The sequence below is a fragment of the Maylandia zebra genome, linkage group LG17, assembly GCF_041146795.1.
Source record: "Maylandia zebra isolate NMK-2024a linkage group LG17, Mzebra_GT3a, whole genome shotgun sequence".
Taxonomy (NCBI): domain Eukaryota; kingdom Metazoa; phylum Chordata; class Actinopteri; order Cichliformes; family Cichlidae; genus Maylandia; species Maylandia zebra.
In genome coordinates, this window is record NC_135183.1 from 28706251 (window position 1) to 28723367 (window position 17117).

The 17117-nt window shown below is 39.5% G+C and overlaps 1 protein-coding gene across 4 annotated transcripts in view; it reads left to right on the forward strand.

Moving 5' to 3' along the window:
* The window catches only part of atp2b1a (ATPase plasma membrane Ca2+ transporting 1a), a 143263-nt gene that overhangs the window by 94287 nt on the left and 31859 nt on the right, over positions 1 to 17117 (forward strand). For 3 of the 4 annotated variants that reach the window (XM_004548264.5, XM_004548265.5, XM_076876194.1), the window contains exon 1: positions 7921 to 8057. The exons of the other annotated variant lie outside the window; for it this stretch is intronic. The gene's annotated coding sequence lies outside the window, so the exon portion shown is untranslated. Of the gene's footprint in view, positions 1 to 7920; positions 8058 to 17117 lie in introns of those variants that run through there. 4 annotated transcript variants of the gene reach the window in all.

Consider the following 17117-nt stretch of genomic DNA (forward strand, 5'->3'; position numbering starts at 1 on the left):
TTTATTTCTGCCTCAGACTTCCTGAAGTTCCAACTCCCTGGTCTCAGTCCGAAATGGAGAATTTAAGTTATAACTGGCTCTGCCCTGTCTTTCAGTCACAGCAAAGTGACTGAGTTTTCCCCAGACAGATCCAGGGCAATTGGAACAGTGGATGGAGGGGGTAGGCACACACACACACACTCACACAGACACAGGTCATTACATTTACCACTAAGCATCTCCATAAGCCCAAGCAGGCATATCTGACATATCCATCTGCTATGGTAGGATCATGCTGGATTTGTCTTTCTCTCTCTGTGTCTCTCTAAATCAGGGGTAGGGGGTTTGCCAGTTGTAACGATGATGGGGATATGACATGTAATCATGGGGTTGGTCACAGTTTGGTAACGAAGCAGGGTTGTGATTTTACCCCCATTTGCATCTCTTCTGGAGCAACAGGTCATATTTGCTCCGGTTTTGTGCAACAAAATGAAAAAAGTGGACACTCCTAAAACTCCTGTAACAATGACTGGTTCTTTATGAATTGTGTATGTTGTTGTCTTTATATTTCTGATGTTGCCTATTTTTCTGGCTATCTCTATTTATTTAAATCACAATTTTTTTTAAAGCAATGATTCTCTTTTGCATTGCTTTGCGTGTTCTCAGTTGGGCAAAATGCAACTTTAACTCAAGATAAAGTAAATGCCAATTTTGTGTTCTTAACAGTTGTTGATACTCAATCTCACAGACACATTTCAAACGATATAAAAAAAAAATTTGCCACGGGGAAACCACAAAGTCTGGGGTTTGTTCTACAAGCAGGAAAATGTCATTTAAATTCCACTCACATTCACAAATGCAGCTTTGACCATATTCTGTTGTTTGACTCACTTCATGTGCTTATTTGTTATTTAATGTTCATAGTTTTATTTTGTGTGCCCATTAGAATTGGTTTTCTTCCTGTCTTGTTTAAATAAGTTGATGCTGTAGGAGTTCTTTTCATTTTTCATACTCCATTTCAGCTTGCGTCTCTTGAAGTGCCCTGATCAGTGTAATCATGAAAAGAACTTTGGTTATGTACTATAAACTCACAAAAACACATCAAATATGATACGCTTGGCTTTAAAGGGCTATGCAGTGCATAAGAGTTTCAAGCAGTGGCGCTACCACTGAAATTACTTTAATTCATTCCACTACAGCTTAATGTATTTGTAGTGTAAAGTGCTTCTTTTTTTTACGTAGGGCAAGCAAAAGAATAGTTGTATTTGAATAGCTGTTAAAATATATATATATATATATATCACGCATGCGTGTCGCAAAAGTTGCTAGTTTGAGAAAACTAACGCAGGAGCAGGCTTTGATTTTTCTAATAGAGACCAATGTAAGAGCTGCTAAATATGACACTGCGCCGTTCTAGAAACTACTGCTATGTATTGATTTTTATAGTTTTCTTCACAATCACTAAAAATAGAGGCACTTCACTGGCCTGACTTTTTTTTAATTAATGAAACTAGATGAAAAATTATCATTAGTGATCTCAAGGACTGGCACCACTCGTTTTATTTTATGTCACATCCTACCAGGTTACCTGTTTGCCCCTGCCTTTAATGGTTTTGCTAAGCCAATGAGCTGCTAACCTCCTTCACAAAAGTGAGTTGTATCGAAGTTGTCCAACTCTTTTTGGCAAAAGGTTTTGTAAGCCTATTAACAATAAGTCAAACTGTTGCTTAAAAATTATGAAAAATTCACTCGAGTCCTTGGAAAGTGTTTTATATTATATAATAAACAATTATTCTGCATTATTGAACAGATGTGACCTGTTTCATTGTCAATAAAGCCACCTGTAGTCTGTCTCACTTTGCCTACTGCTTCCCTTTGAAACCATTTAACTCTCTCTGTCTCAGACACACATACTGTATGTGTACTGCTTCTCTTTCCTTTGAAAGTCAAAGCTATAGCCTAACCTAGGACAAGGTGTGCATTTGTGTGTCCATCTTGAGTTTGTGTGCACAAATGCCATAGGATTACTTTGCACCAAGAAATTTAGGACTTAGTCTATAACCCTCCCTGTCCTGGTCCTTGTGCCTTTCCCAGAGGAAAAGCCCCCATGTGAAAGGGAAGAAATAGGGTGTAAAGGGCACCAAGTTCCCATTGGATCTCCTCCTCTGTGCCCCATCTGTGCCCAGTCAGTGCCACTCTGATTTGGACATTGCAAAAAGCTGTGTGTCATCTTAAGGAAACAAGCTCTTTCAACATGCCCCTCTCTTGCTCTCTGCACATTCTGTGGGTTAAGCAAAAAATCTGATGTGGCCCTGTAATTAAGTTGCCATTAATTGTTTTGTTGGGTCCCTGGTGGCACTGCTCAGACTTTAGGGGAAGAGAAAAGCAGATTTGCTGATGAGCTCCACGCCTAGCTGAACAACTGAGCGCAGTAAAAACGATTCTTAATTACCGCCTGTTGCCACTAATTTACCCAAAGTCACCTCTGCCAGCATGTTAACTAGCCCTTGCTCTCTAGCTGTGCTTAAATACTCAAGTTTGTTCCCTTTTTTGTTTAATTTGTTTCTTATTTTGAGACTGAAACGCACGCAGCCAGTGTTTAATTCTGCAATATTTTTGTCCTGTATGTTTTGTTTTCCACTTTCGTTCCAGTGTTTTCCATGAGCACTGGAAAACTCTAAATGTGGGCTCTCAGGTAGTTTGTGTGCCTTGGCGGTAATTGAATAAACACTATTTATATGCCCTGCATTTTATGACATGTAAAATGTTCACTAGCCTGAATGAAACACGCTTTCTAGCTTGACCACTAGCTGGGCCAAATGTAAATACAGAAGATATCAACAGAAATCAGAGCATGGAAAGCATGCTCCCCCTCCCGCAACCACACCAACACACCCTTCTATGGCTCGCCATCACACGTTCAAGTTTATATGGTGATGGCATACTATAACCATACACAGACTCTTCCACTCACACAACCTAATTTTGCACTGGGTGGGTCGCTGTCCTTACAAAGTCTGGCCTCAATGGGCACTTGAGGTGAATTATTGTTTGCGAGTGGAAACTTGGCCAGATAATCTCAGTGCTGCTGGCTCAGGGCTGAGTAAGACCACTGTCTCCTTCCCTACGCACACACGAGGCACACACAGCTTTTGTTTTACCATCTCTATTTCCAGTTCACACTTATTTGCTGACTCTTCGCCTTTTACAATAACTCCTTGTCTATGTACTTTTGCTCCATCTTTCTCTTCCTTTTCTATGACCTCTGCTTCTCCTCCTGCTCTCTCTCTCTCCGCTACCCTTTTTCCCAGAAAACTCTGGCCTTTATCCCACAGGCCATTCACCTCGCTGTGGCCGTCCTTGCCAGTGCCGTGCAGTAAATTCCTGGGGTAGCTGGAAACACAAACATGCACAAACCTAAGGCAAGCAGCTCAATCAAGACAGCCCCCTTCACCTACCACCACCACCACCTCTCCTTTCTCAGTTTTCCTTCGCACAAGGGGTCTTTGTCAGTAAGACTGCTCCACAAGGTCTCTCTTGAGATCTTCTCTTCAGCATTTGTCTGCACCATAGGTATAATTCATGTGTCTGTGTCTCGGCTGTTTTGCCAGTCAGCAGAGTTTGATGTTAATCTTATAATTGGGGTCCCTTTAGCAGACATTAACCAATGTTTGGACTCAGGATTTCAGGAAAAATGTGATTACAGTGATTATGGCAGACTAATGATGTGTTAGATAAGAAAGGTTTGTTATTACCCGGTGCAACAGCCATCCCTAATATCAACTTTGTCTGATTAATATAGCTCTTGTCCTTTTTCAATAATGGGTCTAAGCAGTCTGTTACAGTCAAACCTTATAACACTAAAACCAACTTTATTTGACATATTAACATCACATAAAGTGAGATTTATGTATAAATACTTAGAAAGTGGACTTCTGATTAATTTGCAATTGGAAAATTCTTACACATCAACATCCGTGATCAACAGTCTTTCTCTCAAGTATGGAACACTGTTTTTCCTCTTCCTCTTCAAAAGGAGGAAGTCACTCCCCACACCTCTATGTCTAACGCTTTGCCAATGTGCTGAGCCAGTGGAAAATGAGATGTCCGCTGAAGAAACAAAGTGGTGTAGATAGATCGCTGACCAAAGGAAGCAATATTCATACAGCATGTCCTGACTGATAGGGACCCGGCTATGTAAGTCTGCTAATGAGACATCTTCATGTTCACATTTTCCACTTGCCTCACCTCAAGAGGCACATGATCTGCTGGTGCAACACAGGCATTTCCACCGCAGTCATGTGTTTATTTAGAAAAGTGTTTAGGAATTAACTGATAATCTTTCTGTGGCTTCTGTTTTCCATTCCCTTTGGCTTTTTTCTTTGTGCAAATGTCTTAATCAGTTCAGAGCCGCGTGTTGTCTGAAAATGTGATAAGCTGCAGAGTCGGCAACAATGTTCCTCACACAACAGCAGACACATTCATACAGTGCCGGTTGCTAGACGCTTTTCAAACCGAACCTGCAATTATTTGTCAAGCTATGTTGTCTCATGGTGTGTAGAACAGTACCCCAGTAATTAAAGCTCTATGTTGGGATGAACGAATAATCACGCTTACCAAAGCTGTGTTGCTTAACTTTTTTGCCTCCCCTGACTATCCGCCTCAATGCGACCATGTGTTTACCTTTAACCTAAATTATTAAATGAGGTTCTGTTTTGAGCATTTTTGCAATACATGCAAAAGTTACCCTGAAGGCAACGTCCCCTTTTTGAGTGCATTTTGGCATGCTTCATCATTAATGCTTACTCAAACAGCATGAACAAGACATTAGCATGCACAAAAGCTAATGACACTTGACATTTACTGTAGTTCACAAGATGCTCCAGAGCATATGGCAAATTTCCATCAAGAAACTGAGTCAACAGAGAGATTCAGCAACAGCTGTGGGGAAAATGATTGGTCTCCTCAATTTGAAAACTCAACATGGCTCTCAGAGAGTCCCGCTATTTGCATAGATGCAATTTCCTCAAGAATTAAAAACCAGGAGGATTTCTGCAATGGTTTGGTTTCTGGCGTTCGTAGACACACACGTGGTCATTTCCACTCAACTTTCAGGGCTAAACAATTCACTTTTGCCATTAACAACCTGCATCTAGATTGTTTCCCATACAACTAAAAGGCCCTTGGTGCGAGTCTTCATCATATTGCTCACTTCTATGGTCCATAAGTGTTTAAATGGATTGAAAGATTAAGTGGTTTCAAGTGAACAAGCACGGAGTGATGGTACGAGGCAGAATTCCAATTTATTTTCTGTCAGGTTTAGAAAAGACATTGCAAACATCATTCACAGCCTAGAAAGAAAACGTTATCATGGAAAAGCTTTGTTTTTTACTGACGTTTTGTAATGAATTCTAATGGTTTACAGTTAAAATATGCATGCATGCTTTATGTTCCATTATTCACAAAGGGTTGCCGCAGCATGTAAGCTCCGTGTGTTTTATTTGGCTTTTTTAATGCCGGGTGCCCTTCCAAAAGGATTTGTGTTTCCTCCCAGGATCAAACCTGAGATCTTTCTTGTGAAGTGAATATGTAAACCACTACACTCTATGTGCTCTGCTTATACACATTAAGGTTAACGGTGAAATGAAAGGTTCACAGTTGATTAGCACAAAAACAGGAAGCAGGAAGTAAAGAGCTGTCCCCTCTAAAGATTCTTTCATGCATTTTTGTACAAACTGAACAATATCTTAATTTATGATCTTTCAGATTCATTTGCTACCCCTGAAATGAGCCAGACTGAACAACATGAATAAAGATATCCCCGAAAATCTTCAACTTTCCTCCAGAGCAGGCCAGCTGATCTACAGTCCTCATATATGTTTGATATGGATTGTAAAGATCCATTATGAATCTATATTTGCATTCCTACCATTACCTAAAGTGTGTCCTCTGGTTCAGATAAAGAAGAAGGGCTGATGCACAGACTGATGGACTGAAGAAGAGAGAAAGAGATGCCCTCGGGGGTCAGTGAATGACCTAACATTTGCTCTGGGTTGGCCAACACAAAGCACTGCAGGCTGCAACTTAGGAAGCCACCAAAACCACTGACAGTGAACTGCAAAAATGGCAGACATAAAAATAGATCTTGTCGCTTCTTTGGCACTATAGGGTTTAAAGGCCTGTGGAGCAAAGTCTGTGTGCCAAAGCTTGTTCACATGAGGCCCGTGTTACTGCTGGGCGTACAGGGGAAAAAACATCAGCATCTAAGCACTGCTGCAGCTGCAGCTACAGCTCTAAAGTTTTAGAGCAGAAAACTGACAGCTCACAATGTGCGAAGGGAGTGTGGGAGCACATGTGAGGCACAGCCATCATTTAGCAGCTTCTGCGAACAACATTTTTTGGGGTTTTTTTTTTTTTTGCCTATCTATGCATTTTGACTGATTGTTCCTCATTCTGCTTTAGACTGAGCCATTAAAGTCAAATCACAAAGACATAAGGCCAAATGATTGCACAAGTCATCTTACATAAATCAAGTTGGGGGTTTTTTTCCCCCGGCTGCTTCTCTTCCTCTTTCTTTCCAAATCTCTTTTCTCCGCTTGACGTCTGTCTGACTCGGAAATTCTGAAATGATATTTTCCAACTTTTAATTTGCACACAAGCCTAAACACGTTGGACCTTTCTGAAGAGGCAGCTGCTGCCGTGCACTCAATGCACTCATGTTAATGATAAATCCCATTATGTCCAGACAGCAAGTGTATTACACTGAGTTTTGACCCTGGCCATGGTTATTTTCTGTTTATGATCTACCACAACTAATCTTTCTTTTTTTTATTTTTTAAAGTATTGTATGCTTGTCAAATAGCAGTTTCTATACCTGACTTGGTTTGTGCAAAGTTCAGATGGGTTTTGCAATAACCACCTTGTCTGAATTCTGGATCACAGACTTTCTAATTCCAATTAACACCTTGCACTCTCTGTTACATAAAAAAAAACATATTAGGCAATTACAGGGGACTTGTGCTGCAATTTATTGCAGTACCAAAACGCTGTTAAATTTCTGTCACATCGGTTTAATGGCTCACATTGCTGTTTGCATTTCATTGACAGCTGCCCCAAGTAATAAGGAGGCTGATTGTGCAGAGTGTGTGACTCCCCGAGAGGACTGAAGGAATCGCAAAGAATACACGCATTGAATCTGGTGAAGAGAGAAAAAACGCACTACGTCATGGAAAGAATAACGTCAGGTTTGATTAGGCGTCGAGGGGAAGAGCCTCGTGCAGCCTAGGTGGGGTTGAGTCGCCCGGACAGCAAAACCGATGCGTTTTCGTTACCTACTGTCTGCAGACTGCATCATATGATTGGGGGGGACTGTTGAATAATCCTGTTATTATAAAGCTACACGGGAGCAAAGAAGGAGTACTAGGGGATCATGACGTAACCGTTTCCATAGGCGACTGATATGCTGGCTAAGCCAATGGGAATCCACACCAGCGGTCCATACCCATCCTCCTTTTGACGTGCATCACATGTCCCTGGCGGTGTTGTGACAGAAATGAAAAAGGCGAGGCGAAATGGTTCACCTTGGTGTACTTCCGCCATCGTCGAGTTCCACTTTTACAACGTTATTTTTTGGTCGGTTGTCTCTCACGATATCCCCGATATCGCTTCAGCTTGATTTTAGCATTTTTAAATCATAGAGATGCAACAATACCGCTGTGAGACACGCACCCTTCATCGTGTTGCATTAAAAAACAAATAGGTGGTCTTGGTCTGCATCTGTTCTGTAATTAAACATAAAGAGATTATTATCTCAGCAGTCAGCCACGTGAGTTGCGGCAACATCATCCCGCTTTTCCACCGCACGCATGTCTCATATGATTTCCGGTCAAAGTGACATGGGTTTTCATGAGCTCGAGGGAGATAGGAACTATCTTGGCAGTGTGAGGTTTGCAGGCTTTGGTTGTGACAGCGCAGTGGGCGGGATTATACCTCAGATCAGGGGAGAGAGTCTAGTCTTTGGTGAGACTGAGGGGGAGTTAAAGAGAGAAAGGGAGCTGGGGTGCTCTTCAGAGGACGGAGTAAGTATTATTTTACTTATATTTTTCTCTATTAGCGCGGCAAAATGCCACACAATAATTGATCTTTCCAAGTGATTTTGGATGTTGCATGTAACCCCATAACCGGTTAAGGTCTTCTTTTTTGTGTGTGCACTGATCAACGAGGGCCAACCACTGTGGGTAGCTTGCCTTGGGTAGTTAGCGGTATACCAAGCTAATGTTAGCTATCTTGGAGGGATACTGACATGGGGCGGTTCGTTTTCCAACACAGGTAGCTAATCAGCCCGGGATGCTGCCAGATTTCATTCGCTTGTGCATAGTTTGCTTGGGACTTCTGCATGGCTCATGGCTAAGTTTTTAGACTTGTCAGTCTGTTGGAAGTATCTTTTGTGAATTTCCCCTCTTTGCAGTCAGCATAAGCTAACGCATTAGTGCTAGTTTGCTAACCGTGTACGCTAGTCAGGACCGCTGTTATTTTTTTTAATAACATATCTGTTGGGCTGCACATTAACGTTTCGACTTGGTTGCTCCTCGCGGGGTCCCGCTGTTAAATAACACTTCAACTATGGACCTTAATATCTTTAATAGAAAGTTGCCTGCATTGCATGTTACATGGTGATATGTCATTCAGCTTGTCTAACGCCTCGCAGTTCCCGTTTTATATGCAGATACCTAACGTTAGTGGAGTAATACTGCTAAACGGCCTGGAACTATATTCCGCGAGCGCTGGGAGTCCACGCGCTGCGGTTGCTCAACACACTCAATACGGGCAACTCGGGGAACCCATAAAACCGCGTTAGTCATTTCTGCTCTCTGTCACCACAGTAAGCGTGTTTTGAACCTTCGTTTATTGACTAACATCATTTTCTGGGGTTGTCATTTGCTGGTGTCGCATTCTGTTGTCCAACACTTTAATTTGTACCGTATTCTGAAGACAATAATTTGACCGCAACTAGTAGGTTTTAATCTCAAGTCCCAATCTCCTAACCTCCTCGAAACAATTACGAGAAACCCATTTGAGCAAGTATGGCTGTTTACCACTCTTAAATGTCCTGGTATGGCAAAACTGTCAGGTTATTTCCGAACTAAGGGGAAAAAAACTGCCACTTGTCGTCCGTAACGCTACTGAAAGAACAACGCTTATTTCATACTTACACGGCAATAGAAACTCACACACTGACTGCAGCTCGTCTCTTTAAATTACCTTCCACTTGCCCGTAATGTATCTCGTATTTCTTAGGGCTTCCAGGTACTGCAAGATGATTACGTACGTTAACGTTACACTCTTAATCTTGATTGACGACGTAATATAGATTGGTGCACTCAGACATTACCTGCAGTATCCAGGTCGATGTGGAGTGCAGCCACAGAGCACCTTTTGGTGTCTAGTTGAAGGGATCACTCCTTATCCAATTAAATAGCACCCAGCTTGCTGCAGCGCCAGCAATGTCTTTCAGTGTTTGTATAATGACTTGTGATTCTACATTCTATTATTGTAGTTGTATGAAAAGACGCTGAACATAAAACTCGGTGACAGAGCGTGCTAGTCACCTGTAGTAGTCATCTGTACTCTGGTCTTGTTAAATAATATAATGACAGATAAGCAATTACACGGATTTTATAATCACAATATCTTGCTGCACAATATTGTATTAGCTGCAATGACAGTTGCTGTGATTCAGTTTGGAGATATGTTTGAATTTTCTAGCTAATACTGCGTTAGAAGTCTATTTTTTTTTCAGGTTTAGCTGTGAGTAATGCTTCATTGTAGCTGTCTAGCGCAGCATATAGAAATTGAGTTTGTTTAATGATTCACTTAGATCATCAGTAACACAATCTGTTGCCTTGTCTGAGCCCTTTGAACTCAGACTGTTGCTGTCACTCAAGAATGACAAAAATATCTTTTCTTATTCTTCGCTGTGCCACCTTTTTTTTTTTCCCCTAATGGCTGATTATAGACATTACCCCTCTACTTGAGTGACTAATATGAGTCAGTAGATATTTGAATACTTTTTTTTTTTTTTTAATTTTTTCAAAAAATTGTTATATTTCAGAGGGAAGATCACCTGACCTTTGTGGCTCATTAGTTCATTTGTAGAAAATCAACCTTTCAAGACCACACCTCTACGTCCTTTTCAGCGGTGCATGTTTTTTCTTTCTTTCTGTGCTGAAGAATGTTGTTCTCACCAATCTTACATGCTCCTTGCTGCTGAGATAACTGCTATAGCCACTGTGAAGTAATGCCGCATATCTGGTTTACTTTCTTCCAGGCAGTTGTCGCCTGCCAAGTCTGTTCCTAACTCATCATGGATGAGTTCCTCTTACAGCTGCTGGTTCACATGTTCACTTATTTCATTGTCATGCTCTGCACTGCAGACAACTATAAGCCCAACATTAAGACAAATTACTAACATTTGTCCTTAGTGTACTCTGTAATTCTTCAAGTTTAATGTTTATAATTGCTAGTTTAAAGCATTATTTCACTGAGGTGACCACTGCAGGTCATTAATCTAAGGTGGCGTTAAGCCTCATGTAAACCAGCATGGAAAGCTAAATATAGTGTGGTTTTGAACCAGTGTCATGTATTCATGGTAACATTTACCAATGATGGCATTTTACTTATCTTTCTTACTGTGTGTGGATTGTAAGGTCAAGATTATTTCAAGCAGGGGTTTTAGGTTACAGGGTCTTTTAGTCATTCATTACTACTTGTTCATTTAAATCTTGTTTAACTTGGCACGAGAAACAAATTACACAGGTGTGACTACCAGTTATATGCTTCAGTTTTTAATTTCAGGAGATCAAATGTACTATAATTGAAGATTGGCAAAAGTTATTATATACTGGGATTGTGCCTAATTAAAATAATTGCAAAGCACGTGCTGCAAAATAGCCCTGAAGACTGTCAGAAGGTCTAAATATGCTACCAGTCAGTCTGACGGACATTTATGTTAGTTTTGGCATCTCTGCAACATGGTGGGCTCCATGGTTTGACGTGGCAATGCTTAAAGGGACATTTTTAAAGTGGGCTAGATGATTTAACTGTATTATTATTATTATTATTATTTGTTCATTTGAACTTCAGCGTCATTGAGCTTATATAATAGAAGCATACTTCCAGACCTCAACTTCTCTCATCATAAAGCATTGCTGGTTGTCTTGGATGTTATCACTTGTGGCATACAGTATACAGTCCTGCTCTGGTGTAATCTTCTCTACACATTTAAACTGCCATTGTAGCATGCTCTGAAAATCTTGGGCAAGTAATATCATACGGTGGAGCCAATGAGAGAGCAATTCCTGCCTAATCAAGTCAGAGCAGTGTATTTGTGGGAAACAATCACTCCCTGAAATACCACTTGAATTTTTATTTGAATCAAATGCAATCATGTGGATCATGAAATCATTTGTCTGTTCCTTAAAGCTTCAAAACTTTCTTTCTAGTATACATTTTCACTTAGGCTATTTATTAACAGTTACAGCAAGTGGTTTCGTCACAATGAATGCAGAACACATGCATGACATGTGTTAAACCATAGCAATGCATTCTGTACCACAGTTTTTTTGTGAAATATATAATGCACAAGTCAACAATTGTGCATCCTAAAACTGAAATGATGGCAACAGCAATTTCAGACTGCAGCAGATAATGATGGGGCAGCAGGACCCCAGGCCACCGATCTGGTCTGTGGTATCGCACATAAGCAAGAACACAGAAAGCCTCTGTTCTTCAAAGTGCCTCAATGAAAGATGCCTCATTTTGGAACATTTTCAATCCTATGCACATGAAATGCTATGCAAAAGCTCAATAAAACCATACCTCTTGCTGTGCATTTACATCTTTGACAGGAGGAAATTAGTAGAAAGCAGTAAAATTTTTATATTCATGTATAGTATTTCTGTGGCCAGTACTATGAAAGAAAAGGGGCATGTTTGATTTGATGATAACAAATTCTGTAGGTAAATGTTGAAATTTTAATTCTGAATTTGTCCAAAAAATTATTTATTTATTTATTTTTAACAGTGGGGGGTGGAGGGTAAGAATACAACTTTAACAACAGGACAGTCTTCCAGCACTCAAAAATACTCATGTGGTCAGTTTCTCAGTTTTACTTATTTAAATGCCCAGCTTTCCCCTCATTTATGTATGTAGCAACAATTATTTTTGACATGCTCTATAAATGTTAATATAAACAGTTTTGAGAAACCGGTCAGTCTTCATGTGCCTAGATGGCCACTATGTACTAAATTTTATAACTTGTCTGTTCTGTTGTTATGTAAGAGGTTAAAAACCGGTCTATAAGAATGTGTTTCACCTGCATTGCTTTTGTAAGACAGCGTCAAACTATTTGTTGGTAAATTTAAGATATTACTGCTTATGCTTTTCAAATTCGTACTGCTTGTTGTATAGCAAATTCTTTTTGTTGGCACAAAGGTTCAAAAAGAAAAGTACAACCTGTTCCTTAAAAGGTTTGAAAAGTAAATGCTAAATTTTTAATTGCTTAAAGTGGTCGAAAGTCTCAACACTAATCAGATCTGTTGCAAACAGGTTGGTAAAATGATTGGGTATAAAAACAGAGAGAGGCTTTTAGAAGTAACACAGACAGGCATTAACATCCTTGTAAAATTGCATTGGCAAATAGTTATAATGAAAACTTAAATTTAATTAATTAATTAATTTAAAATTAATATTTTTCAACATTCACTTGCAAAAAAGAATTTCATCATTTATGAAGCATAATACTATAAAGCACTGAATGGTGGTCAAATTTGTGCCCTCGGGCAGTAGTGCCTTATAATTGTACACAGGTCAGGGAAATTCACAACTAGGAATGAATCCACAAATGTTTATTGAAACTCTACCAGGTGGGGGTTAAAAAAAATGTGTATAGCTGGCTTGTTATCAGTACAAAGTTTTACATACTGCACCAGAATTTTTTTTTTTTTTTTTTTTTTTTGGAAATCATGTTGTTCCAAAAAACAATTTACATCTGCTTACCTACAAGACAGAACACACAAAGAAAAAAAAATGTACGAAGACTATATTTAATAATATTAGAGCACAAATAAATGTTTTTAAAATAACGCGGTAGTCTTAAAGTGTCCATAAATTGATCTATAAATATAATATGATAGACAGTGAAATGCATATATAAAATGTTATTTCTATTTATCCAGCAGCCTTAGTTTTTGGAGGAAAAGATGATTGTTTACTTTCATTTCAAATGCTGTTACGTGTCCTTCCATACATGCAGTAAAAGGAGCTGGAGAGGAAAAGCGTGTTGACGGTGACACCACTGACTGTGCGTTCTCATGAACTGGCAGCCTGACAGCGTTTGAGAGCTACGTAGAGGTTCCAGTCGGTGGGATGAAGTAGCACTCTCAGCTGCAAGCCACACAGCACAAGGATGGCTGGGTGTCTCTGCTTTGTACCCTCCACATTTACATGGCCTGACCCAGTTCGGCAATGGCTAGCAGTGGGGGGAGGGGACAGTCTAGGGGAAGCTAAAAATATCACCTCTCGCATTAGGCAGCTCCATTGCAGAGGGATCCCTAGAATTGCTATCCTTGACTTGCATCAAGTTGTTGGCACATAAAGGTATTCAAATTGCCAGAGGGTTTCCTTAACATGGAAACAAAGACATAAGTATATTTATGACACATCCATCACTATTGTCCTGTCTACTTGTTCCCAATTGCTGCAATCTTCTTTGTAGGGGATTCATTGTGACTGTAGTTTTGAATAGCCTTGTGATGTGCATGTCTGTAATTCTTGGGTTAAACCAGCACACATCCACCCTGAGTTATCGGTCTGCTACTGAGGCTTGGAAAGGGTTAACTCTGGCCTCTGTCATTCAGCCATACCATCCCAGCTGTTGGCTTGGAGATCCAATCACAATCATTTTCCACTGTTGTAACATTTGAGCTGCACTGCAACCCGAAACTGACCCAGGGCAGCAAATGTTGGCACTTCTTTCATCTTGGCATTGTTGCTGCATGTTGGGTTAGGGGGTGTGAATGTTATAGTAAGACATGGGGTGGGAGGTGCAGTGAATTACACTGAAAATTATAGGCTTGTCTTGAATAGTCCATATGGTGCTCGAAGCAAGTTAAAGTCCTGCCACTTGATGCAAGTACTTTTGAGGCCATTAACAAATTTAGAAAGTCACATGCTTTCTTTAGGGTACAAGATGGTCTACCCTGAAATTCACCTGTGTCAGGTTGGTGGGATTTGTGGACTTGATCTGGTACAAAGAATTCCAAAACTATCCTGACTACAGCTGCATTTACTACATAGGAAATAATTTCATCCCTGCAATAAAACAACAACAAATGACTTGCTTCTTGCTCTTGGCTAGTATTTTTCAGAGGTGAAGGAAACTAACGGGTGGGAATGCTGCTTTTCTAACATTTCTACTGATCTCAATTAGTACTAGAGGTGGGAATTGCCATACATCCCACGATACGATATTATCACAATACTTAACGCACGATACGATATTATTGCAATTTTTTAAAACATTTTGCGATATTCAGATTCTGTACATAAAAGTAAACTTTATCAATATTCATTTTATCTAATATCAAAGTCTCGCACTCAGTCTTTCTCTCATTTCAGTCAGTTATATTGTTGACAAACTGAACGGTTTGTATTACAGTCTAGTCCAACTTAACTGAATGCAACCATCTGGTACAATTATAGCTATTCTGAACTATGCAATTTATGAAAACTATGCAGCCCATTCAGCAACTGAAGAATTTGAAAGTAAATTAAAACAAAATATAATTTTACATTAAATAAAAAAGTTTTAAACTTAATTAAAATAAAACATGTCTTAAATTAAAATAAGTAAACTGTCATGTTTATTGCTGCCAAAAAAAAGTTAAACACATTTGGACAGTGAAGGAATGTCAGGGTTCTTGCTCAGAAAAAGGATCAACATGCTCTGAAGTCAGAGCATGTTGATCAGCATGTTCCAGTCCACAAAAACGTTTTTTGTAACAAAATATCGATTTCTGCTGTCCCTGTATCGATACATTATTAGCAAACAAAATATCACGATACTACACAGTATCGATTTTTTTTCCCCCCACCCCTAATTAGTACCACATACAGGAAGGGAGTGAATCAGTTTGTTGTGAAGTTTTATTTTATTAATGGCCTGTAAAAAGAGCCATCAGTGTTTAGACGACAGTGGAAACACAGACAGCCAGCAGCCATAAGGAACCCAGTTTCTTGACAGAAATTCCTGGGATTAAAATATGTGTCATTTGCTTGGAATGGCTATTGCTGAAATACAATGTCACCTTTTTTAATATATAAATTTATATATTGTTTGACAACACTATAAAGTCTTGCGCTTTGAGTTTGGGGTGTGTATTCATGTCTGTGTATTTTGCCAGAGTAGATTGTGATTATACTCAAGAATAAAAATGAAAATGCCACATCAGGAATGAAGAGCCTAAATCTCTGGGCAGCACAAATCATGCAAAGGTGCATTTGTGTTACTGTTTGAAATGTAGAAAGTGAGAAAAAGCAAGTAAAGTATCCCCAGTGTTATTTCCAGACATGGCTTAATGTTCCCGTGTACCCCCACTGGTGCCTTTCCTAATGGATCAGATGGCTGGGTCCAGATTCCTTGTGCAATGCAAGATTAGTTTGACATGGCTTTTAGTATAGTAGTGATTTCATATAGAAACTGGGCCCATCTTGTTAGATCTCAGCCATAAATCCAGTTTTGTTCCTTCTGAAATGAAGAAATCAATAAAATCAAACCTTTCCTAAAACAGATGTACACTTGCTATGCTTCAGCCTCTGTAGTTTTATTAGGAGGTTGCTTTCTCATCCGAGCTTCTCCAAGACATATTTGTATCAACCTGGTTGACGTGAATGAGCCACATTGTGTTAGTCTGATTAACACTGAATGGACAGCAGCCTCTCATTGGAATGGACTCTCCCATGTAGAGCACCATGGAGGTCCCTCATGCGACAGATAGTCTTAATTAGATTAAACAAAAGGCTTTTCCTAGGGTAATCAGTCAGTTGGCCCTTGTTCACTACGGCACCCCAGGAGTCACACAGCAGGGAAGCCAGGGGCTTTATGACTGTGATTTGTTTTTAAATTTAATTGTGAGAGACTTTCTGTTGAAATGGCAAAGGGACTGATGTAGTCTAGAATAAATAGGGGTGTTTAGTCGAAAAGATTTGACTGTAATGTTGTATTAGAAGCTCTTCATCAGGCAGACTAAACTTGAAGTTATTTAAATTATACTTATTTTAGTGTAGTAGTCATATTCAAGGGTAGCAGGTTCAGGTTCAAGTTACTTTATTTATACCCGTAGGTTGATTTGGTCTGCAGTAGTGAGTCATCCATCCTTGCACGCACATATTCAATACAAACAGAGACAACAGATAAGCGTAATACAAAACACTAAAGAAATTAATAAAAACATAATAATGAATTCACCTGGCATAGGATTGTAAAGCTATGGATTTGTTCATCTAAGTGAAAGCTGCTGCAGTGAAGCAGTTTTTAAACTGTGTTGTTCAACAGTTTGGGGCTAGAAATCTTTCTCTCAAACAGTGGCTCATAAGTTAGTTTGTCAGGTGGTCTGGCAATTTGTTTGAATGAGTTTCTGTTCTTTACAGATAAATGTATTAGACCTGACACCAAGGGCAAGGAGAAAATGGATTCAGTGAGAATAGGATTAAATGAAATCATCATGGTTGTATCATTGTGGAGTTTAGTTTTTTGCACACAGCTTCACAGTTTGCTTCAAAGTTTCGCTTTGAATCAATAATTGTTCTGAGATATTTCTATGATTAAGCACATTCCCTCACTCATAATGGACGTGATCTCTTGTGTATGAGTGCACTTTCTAAAATCGGTGATCATATATTTTGTCTTAGTTACATTTAATTGAAGACTCATTATACCTTTTTAACAAAATCATCAAGTACTGGGCCGTAGCTGATCCCATTATCCTGGAGCTGACTAACAGTAACAGAGTTATTCACATACTTTAAAATGGTCCTGTTTTCATACCTGCTCTAACACATATTTGTGTGCAGGATAAATA